Genomic DNA, 8,770 nt, shown 5'->3' on the forward strand with positions numbered 1-8,770 from the left:
GACTCCTCCAACTCAAGCATTAGGAGGCATGACATGCATCAAACATGTCAAACCAAATGAGCACTTAGGGACAAGTGCTTACAAGTGAAGAGGAACTCAAGGATGACAAATGTCTATTTACTTAAAGCCCTGCCAGGTGATCTCTCCAGAGCAAATGAAATTGCCTTTTGGAAGCCAAGATTTTCATGAGATTAGAGTTTCAGAGGGGTCACCCAGTGATTTCTATAACAAAAAGTTTTGTTGGTAGCTTCTATCCACTATTAAGCTTATCTATTGAGTTTGGTTCTTCATTTATTGAATTTTTAATTCTAGAATTTTCATTTTATCTTTTCATTGGTGCATTATAGTTGTACATAATAATGTGATCTGTATTACATATTTATACATGCACAAAATATAATGTGCCAATATCATTCCTTGGTATTTCACCTTTTCCTTCCCTCCTCCCATCCCTTGGTCCCTTTCCTCTACTCATTTTTAAAAAGTAATTCCTAGGTTTCCAGCAATATTCTCAATCTTGATATCCTTCAACATATTAAGCATAATCATTGTAGGATCCATGTTGGTAACTCCATTATTTGGATTGTCCCTCATTCTAGATATACTGTTGTTATTCATTTATGTTTTCTTGCTGTATTATTTTAGATTGAATGTCATCTTTGGAAGGTACATCATACTTCTCAGTAGCCTTGTGAGAAGGAAGAATGAATCCATTTCTCACCTTATGGAAACCCTGACATCTGTTCTACCCAAGTCCTCCAGTGGCAATGGCATTTACAAAATTGACAAAGCAAGAACCCCATTCACTTTCTGTGACTGACTTCTTAGCAAAGTTATAGGGTTCAACAAAAAATTGTTCTCAGAGAACCAAACTAAGTCCCACCTTAATTCCTGCAATGTGTAGAACACCCACATTATATTAAATAGTAATCAGCCCAATAAAATCATTTAATTTTAGACAATCATGGATGAGCAAACCTATGTGATCTTAGAAGGGAGGATAAAATTAATCCCTTAGCTGTTCTACTTCAATGTGGCTTCAAACTTAATAACTTAATTACAAGTACTGAGAAAATTCTTTTGCATTTTTTCAGCACTGTTGAGTCTTAGAAGCAAGCTAACTAAACATGCCTTACAGATCTAAATTCATTAAAAGCTATATTTGAGAGAAACCTTCGAGTCTTTATGTAAATAGAAAATCTTAAAGTATCTTCTAGACAGACATCATTCCAGTTTCTAAAGTCTTAAAATATGGACTAGGTTATAGATGTACAGATGTACATAAATCTATCTGAACATAAATATATTTACAGAAAGACAGACAGACCCCAGCTTTGAGCTTTTCTTGCTTAGAGCTCGAGCCTTAAGTTTATAGATCTAAGAATTCCCTGGAACAATTAATGTACTGGGACATCCTCATATTATCAATAAGATTGTGGCATACAGCATGTAGAACATTAGCACATATATTGTCAATATGCTAATTTTTATTTTGAATATTAAAGTCATGTGTCTGATATGATTTCAGGTTTGATAACAAAGTAAACTGTAATAGTCCTATTTACCAACTCATGCAACACACTGGTCTTGATCTTAGATTTGGGAAATGAATTCAGAACAATAAATAAAATTGTTAGTTGGAACTTTATGAGCATTGTATTTAATGATTTCCAGGAGGCAGCCTTCATGAAGAATAAAAACACAGAATTGGGAAAAGGTTAAATTACATATTTAGTTGAAAATTGGATGACAGAGGACAAGAATTACTTTGCATTCCACTTTATATTTCCCTCAGAGGTTTGCAGAGAATAGGTCATCCATAAATATTTTTTCAACTCGAAGGATCTCAGACCATTACTTAAAATGTATATTGTAACATACCCATGTGCTTTAGATCCAATCCAAGGGGTCTGAGCTAAATTTACCTTTGAAGGCTCCTCCAGCCCTAAAGCTAATCATCCTGTTATGCCAGGAATCATCTGCTGTGCCAGTGACAGTCTAGAATCCTGGGTGGCAGATGTCTGGAGTGGAGCTGGAGAATCTGAATTTTAAAAATCATTCCAGATTATTCTACCATATATTGTATGAAACCTTGCTTTAAAACCACTGAATTATTTACATACTCTGCTTCCAGTATTTGTTTAAAATGTAGCCATTCATATAGTATTTATGACTTAAAAGAATAATTTTTCACCCCTGATAATTCCCTCTTTCTCTATATTTCACATTTTAAAGAATCTTAAAGCCAATTTTTTAACCAAGATGTACCACTGGAAACCAGAACCTTCCCCTCACCCACAGCTGACTTTAATTTCTGACATTTAAGAGCACTTTATGTCCTGCTTAATGTTGGGCTAAGAAGCACTTTTTTTAAACTATCTGAATTTCTATGAAAACCAAGGCTATCAGACCAGGACATATCTATAGAATTGTATTTTAAGATATGAAATAGATATGTATACAAGTCTCAAGGAGTATGATGATTTCCTTGAGTTATTTTTTAAAAGGCGGTGGAACATTATTAAATATTACCAATTTGAACTTTGAAATAGTGCCATTATTTTCTAAATGCCATAGCTTAGGTATCTATATATGATTGACAATTTACCCCTCATCTCAGCTGTGCTAAATCATGATACATCTAGCACATTATATGCATTTATGGCCTCTGAAATTTTCACCTTTCCAATATTTCCTTTTAGAACTCTTGGGAATGAAATTAAGATCTTAAAAAAAACTTGAAGCTCATATCAAGATTTTAAAATCCCAAACTGTACTTTTGAATCATATTTTAATCTGCTAATTCATTTGCCTTTTCTCAAATTCAACTCAAAAAACACACATGTGCATCTAAATACAGAGATGCACCTACTGTAAAGGCCTCTGGCAAACTATCTCAGTTGGGACCTCAGAATCAGTTGCCAGCCAGAGGTGAGTGTTCAGGAAGTTGTGGTAAATGCCACGGGGTTAACACCCACATGGAGGTCAAGGGAGCAGGATTGGGTGGAGGGAGGTGTTGAATTGAGAAGCAAATGTCACAAAGGCCTAAGTCACTGACTTAGAGAAAGGCTAATGCTTGGATAGTCCTTCATTTTTACTCTGCTTGAAGTAAGGCTTAGTGACCTTTATAGCCGAACCTTTACCCGTCACTAGAGGAAGCCTGCCCGTGAAGGGGCCATGAACTTGGACAGGATAACTCTCAGAGACAGGCCAATTTCCCTTCTAGACAAGTGCTCAGATAAGAACCCAACACTCCTAGCAGCTGAAGAATGAGAGCCTCAAACTTGAAGGGTGTCTGGATCCCATACCACGGTGTCTACTGTAGAATCACAGTTAAAAAAAAAAAAAAAAAGTGGCCACGAAAACTGTCTTCAGACCTGTAGTTGTTTTGACTTTTCAAGATTATTTCTAGACAATCCCACTACCAGTACAACTCTTTATAAAGCTTTGATTTTAAATACTTAAATTTTCCCCAGTTTGAAAATTAAAAATCAAACTAAAACAATGCTGGCCTAGGAATTTTCAAAAAATGCTCTGGACAACCTTAAGGTATGGCTTGCTCCAAAAGAGTAAATTCAGATTGTCTACATGGAGTCAGGCTTCTGGGAAAAGTAGGATTGAGTTTAGGAAAGAGGGAGTGGCTGGCTGCCTGCTCTCTGCTGTGATTGGAATGGTCATAGAAAAGATTCTTCAGGATCATCTACCCCGAAATCCTTTTTCATTCATAATTCTGAAACCCTGTGGTGCCTGCTTATGTCATTCACCTGGCTCTTGGATTAAACTGTTCCTTCTTACTCATTATCATTTTGTGTCCAACTGAAATCCCTAGGCTTGAATACCTGATGCCTTCAGCCCCTCCAGGTCAGGCCAGCTCACAATCTGGAGGAACCACATTCCTCCACATCCATGGTCAGAGCACATAGGCAAAGTCGGCTTTATTTCCCATCGAGCCCTGGTGTTTGCCTAGTATGGTACATAATTATACTCACACAGAGCTGCAATAAAAGACATGACAGGTTCTCCACTTCTCTGGAGGATTGCTAAATACCAGCAATAACCAGATTGTAGGACAAATGAGAGCCACTGGGAGAAAAAGGTGAGGAAGTGGAGGGGCAGCTATAGGAGGCAGAATTTTTACAATATTCCTCCAAATATGTTCTGTTCTAATCCCTAGAATCCTAGAACCCATGACTATGATGATACATCACTCCTATGGTTGTGCTGTTATAAAGCACAGTTTACCTTAAGATAAAGAGATAATCCTGGAATATCCACACAGTTTAAAAATAGCTTTTCCAACTGGGAACAGAAGAGGAAGTCACTATTACAGCTTGAGAAGGACTTGACACACTGTTACTGCTTCAAAGATGCAAAGGATGATATAAGAAGGAAGGTGATTGGCCCCCAAGAGCAGAAAGGGGACCTCAGTTGGTATTCATCAGTGCTACAACCACAAGGGACTAAAATCAGTCAACAACCTCAATGAGCTCAAAAGTGGATTATTTACTCAAGCCTCCAGCATAGTTAACAGTTTGATTTGGGCCTGTGAGACCGAGTATAGAAACTAGTCCATCCTACCAAGACCTATAACCCACAGGACTGGGATAATGAACAGTAGTGTTAAAAGTTGCTAAATTGGTGGTACTTTGTTACTGCAGCAATAGAAAACTAGTACAGCAGCCAAGACAAACAAGTGTACTGTTTTGAAAAAGCAATCTCTGTAGAAGGAAGCAGAATCTGCTTCTAAAGCCATCTGGCATAAGAAGTGGATAGACTTGAGATCCAAAACTTATTGTACACCTACTACTTGCTGGCTTGAGCTAGCATAGGCACCAACTTCCTCAACAAGATTCCTAAAGCACAAGAAGTAAAATCAAGAATCAATAAATGGGATGACAGCAAACTAAAAAGCTTCTTCACAGCAAAGGAAACAGTAGAGAAACTGAAGAGAGAACCTATAGAATGGGAGAAAAATCTTTGCTACCTGCATCTCAGATGAAGCTTTAATCTCCAAGATATATAAGAACTCCAAAAAACCATAAAAAATAGCCCAATCAATTAATGGGCTAAAGAATTGAACAGACACTTCACAGAAGAGGAAATATGATTGGTCAATAAACATGAAAAAAAGATCAACATCTCTAGCAGTTAGAGAAATGCAAATTAAAACTACACTGATATTCTATCTCACTCCAGTTAGAATGGCAATTATCAAGAATACAAGTAACAATATATTTTGGCAAGGATGTGGGGAACAAGGTACACTCATACATTGCTGGTGGGATTGCAAATTGGTGCAACCATTCTGGAAAGCAGTATGGAGATTCCTTAGAAAACTTGGAATGGAACCACCATTCAACCCAGCTATCCCACTCCTCAACATATACCCAAAGGACTTAAAATCAGCATACTATACTGACATGGCCCCATCAATTTTTATAGCAGCTCAATTCACAATAGCTAAGCTATGGAACCAACCTAAGTACCGCCTTCAACAGATAAATGGATAAAGAAAATGTGGTATGTATACACTATGGAATACTATTCATCCATGACAATGAAATTATAGCATTTGCCCATAAATGGATGGAACTGGAGATTATCATGCTAAGTGAAATAAGCCAATCCCCCCAAAGCAAAGGCTGAATGTTCTGATATGCAGATGGTAACACACAATAAGCGGGGTGGGTATAGAAGAAAAAAAGTACTTTGGATTAGACTAAGGAATGAAGGGAAAGGGGAAGGAATGGAAATAGGAAAAACAGTAGAATGAACTAGACATTACTTTCCTAATGTTCATATAACAATATGTGGCCAGTGAAACTTCACATCATGTATAACTGCAGGAATGGGAAATTATACTTCATATATGTATAACATGCCAAAATACATTCTATTGCCATGTATAAATAAAAATAACAAATAAAAAATTAAAATTAATAGCTGTATGATGGGAATGCTCCGTTACACTGTGGCATGTTTGGGGTTTACCATCATGATCACATGGCTACCTGGGAGCTGTGGCTGCTGATGCCCACCATCAGAAGAGAGTATTGTACAGCACATCAGTAGCCCAGGAAAAGGTCTAAATTCAAAATTTGAAAAATGGTTTTCACTGAATGCATGTCATTTTGATATCATTATATAGTCAAAAAATCATAAATTGAACCATCATAAGTTGGACCATCTCTATGTAAATCCATCCTACTGGTTCTGTTTCTCTGGAAAGCTCTGACTCAATATAATCATTCCCATCTCCTTGGAGCAAGAGGCAACCAGTGTCAGCTTTGCCCAAAAATGTATAACAAAACACTTCCAGGAATAGGGAAATTCTGGGAAAAGTTTTTGTTTTTGTTTTTTCAAAGAAAGAGGAAGTCACACAAGGAGAACTGTCTGTGCCACTCCTTGGGCAAGGCAGTGGGAGGATGTGCTTCAGGGAGCACCAGTAGCCACCAAGTCATCTCTAGGCTAACAGGCCCAGAAGATAAGACAAGAAGATAAAGAAACTGTGACTTTCTGGATACAAGCCACATTCCTAGGAGAATTGTGTGAGATAACTAAGTGATTGTTGGATGTTTTGTTACTTAGAGCTGAAAGAATGTCTTGCTGTACACAGTACTAATTTAGAATACAAATCGAATTTCTATTGGTGAGGCTGGACGATTTACTTTTTAAACAAGCACCCAGCTAAAGTCTTAAGTACTCCTGTTGAAGGTCACAAAGCTTCTTCTCCCTGGTCAATGTATCTTCCACTTTTTGGTGATATCAACAAATGGAGAGACATCTGTATTGCTCCCGTGTTACCATATTCCCCACAGATATGTTGATATTAGACATACCATAAAATAATAAGGAATGAGTCCAGAGAAAACATGCCCATAAGCTTTTTGTTGGAGAATATACACCAGATTGTAAAACCCATATTTGCAAACAAATCAGAAAATATTGGGTGTGTAGACAAGAAGGAGCAACCAAATTGCATTCATTTTTCACGTGGCTTACATAGGACCTGCTGACAGGATAGCAGCTCTCAGGGTCTCTGAAAATGCTTACCTATATTCATTTATACAACTTTTTTATAAATTTGATAATTCTGCATATCAGAACACACCTTAACATACGTGTGTTGAGAGCCACAGCAGAAGGGGCTCCAGCAAACTTCCAGCTGCCAGCAAACTTCCAGCTGCTGGCTGATGATTGGCTCACAGTGGCCCCAGCAACATCTAACTGATTGGCTCCTCTGTGGTGATGCTCATTGGAGATGCTCATTGAGCTGTTTCCCCGCCCTTTCAGACTGCCAGCTGATGATTGGCTCACAGTGGCCCCAGCAACATCTAGCTGATTGGCTCCTCTGCAGTGATGCTCATTGGGCTGTTTCCCTGCCCTTTCAGACCACGGGGCTGCTCATTGGGGGACTTCTTTGGCTCTGCCCACACAACCCAGCCAATCGGCCTCAAGAGCAGGAGGATTGTGGGAGGTGGAGAGGCTTGTGTTTTTGTGAGAGGCTTGTGGGAAGCCGGTGGTGGCAGTTGGGCTCTGAGGGTTTTTCCTGAGGAGCTGTTTTGTTTAGCATGTGTGGTTCTAAAAATAAAGTTCGTTTCTTTTGACAAGTGGCTCCTGAATTGTGCCCAGCCAGTGTGTATGTGTGTGTGTGTGTGTGTGTGTGTGTGTATGTGTGCATGTGAATTTAATCTGTTTGAATATCTTCTTAGAGTGTCTTCATCCTAACCTTACAGTCATCTGATGTTTCCAGCTTTGGATGTGCTCCTATGCACAGAAAGCTGTGTGCAGGTTCACTGAGGAGTCACATTATCTCTCTCCTGTCCACAGCCTGCATCACAATGCATGAACACAGTAGGGGGTATTCACAATGTCATCTGTAGGATCCCAGAAGACAGGGGTGGTCCCTAACACTTTGGGAACTTGTATTTTGTGAGGTTACTGGATTATAAGCACCATCTCATTCCCTCAGTCAGAATCCAAAATATTGAAAAGAAAAGTCCATTTCTAAAGATCAGGGGATGAAACAGATCTCTCCAAGTTTATGCCAGTGTACTTTCTCCCAGGTTCATTTCACAGCATGCCTGATGTTCTCTTCTTTAAACGTACCTTGAATTCATCTGCTGTATGAGGATTAAATAGAGCAGAGAAATAACTATTTATCCTCAATAAATAATATTCTGCCATTTAAAAGGAGAAAGTAGACAATGAGTTTCTTTCATAAAATTAGAATTCGTGTTCCCTCAAATTTAGAATCTAATATTCTTCTGATGAATATAACTCTCTACTGTATGTTTTACACAGCATGACCCATGTATAGCTTTAATATGCATTCACCGGGAATGCCCAAAGCACAAGTTTTCTGACCTTTTCTTTTTCACTTCATCCTCTTTATATCCCAGTTTGATATTTTGCAGCAAAAATCAGCAGCTCATTGAGCATATGAAGAAATAAAAGTCTGTTTTCTCCAGACTCTCTGAACAGATGTTTCTTACCTTAGGGCAAGCTTTTTATAAACTGAAAAGCAAACAACAAACAAAGGACTCTAAATTCAGTTTTCTACAACTGCTCCAACATCAAAAGGGCTAATTGTTCACCTGGGAGGAAAAGAAATCTCATGTAATGAATCAAAGATTTTATTTGAATCTGGTCATCCTCTGCTCATCACTAAAACTGACATATTTTTCCTATAAAAATCACAGTTGCCAAGTCATTTTCAGAAGAATCTGTGGGGGAAATAACCACTTGCTCCTCTATTTCCCCACTCTAG

This window comes from Urocitellus parryii, chromosome 3 (genome assembly GCF_045843805.1).
Source record: "Urocitellus parryii isolate mUroPar1 chromosome 3, mUroPar1.hap1, whole genome shotgun sequence".
Classification (NCBI taxonomy): Eukaryota; Metazoa; Chordata; class Mammalia; order Rodentia; family Sciuridae; genus Urocitellus; species Urocitellus parryii.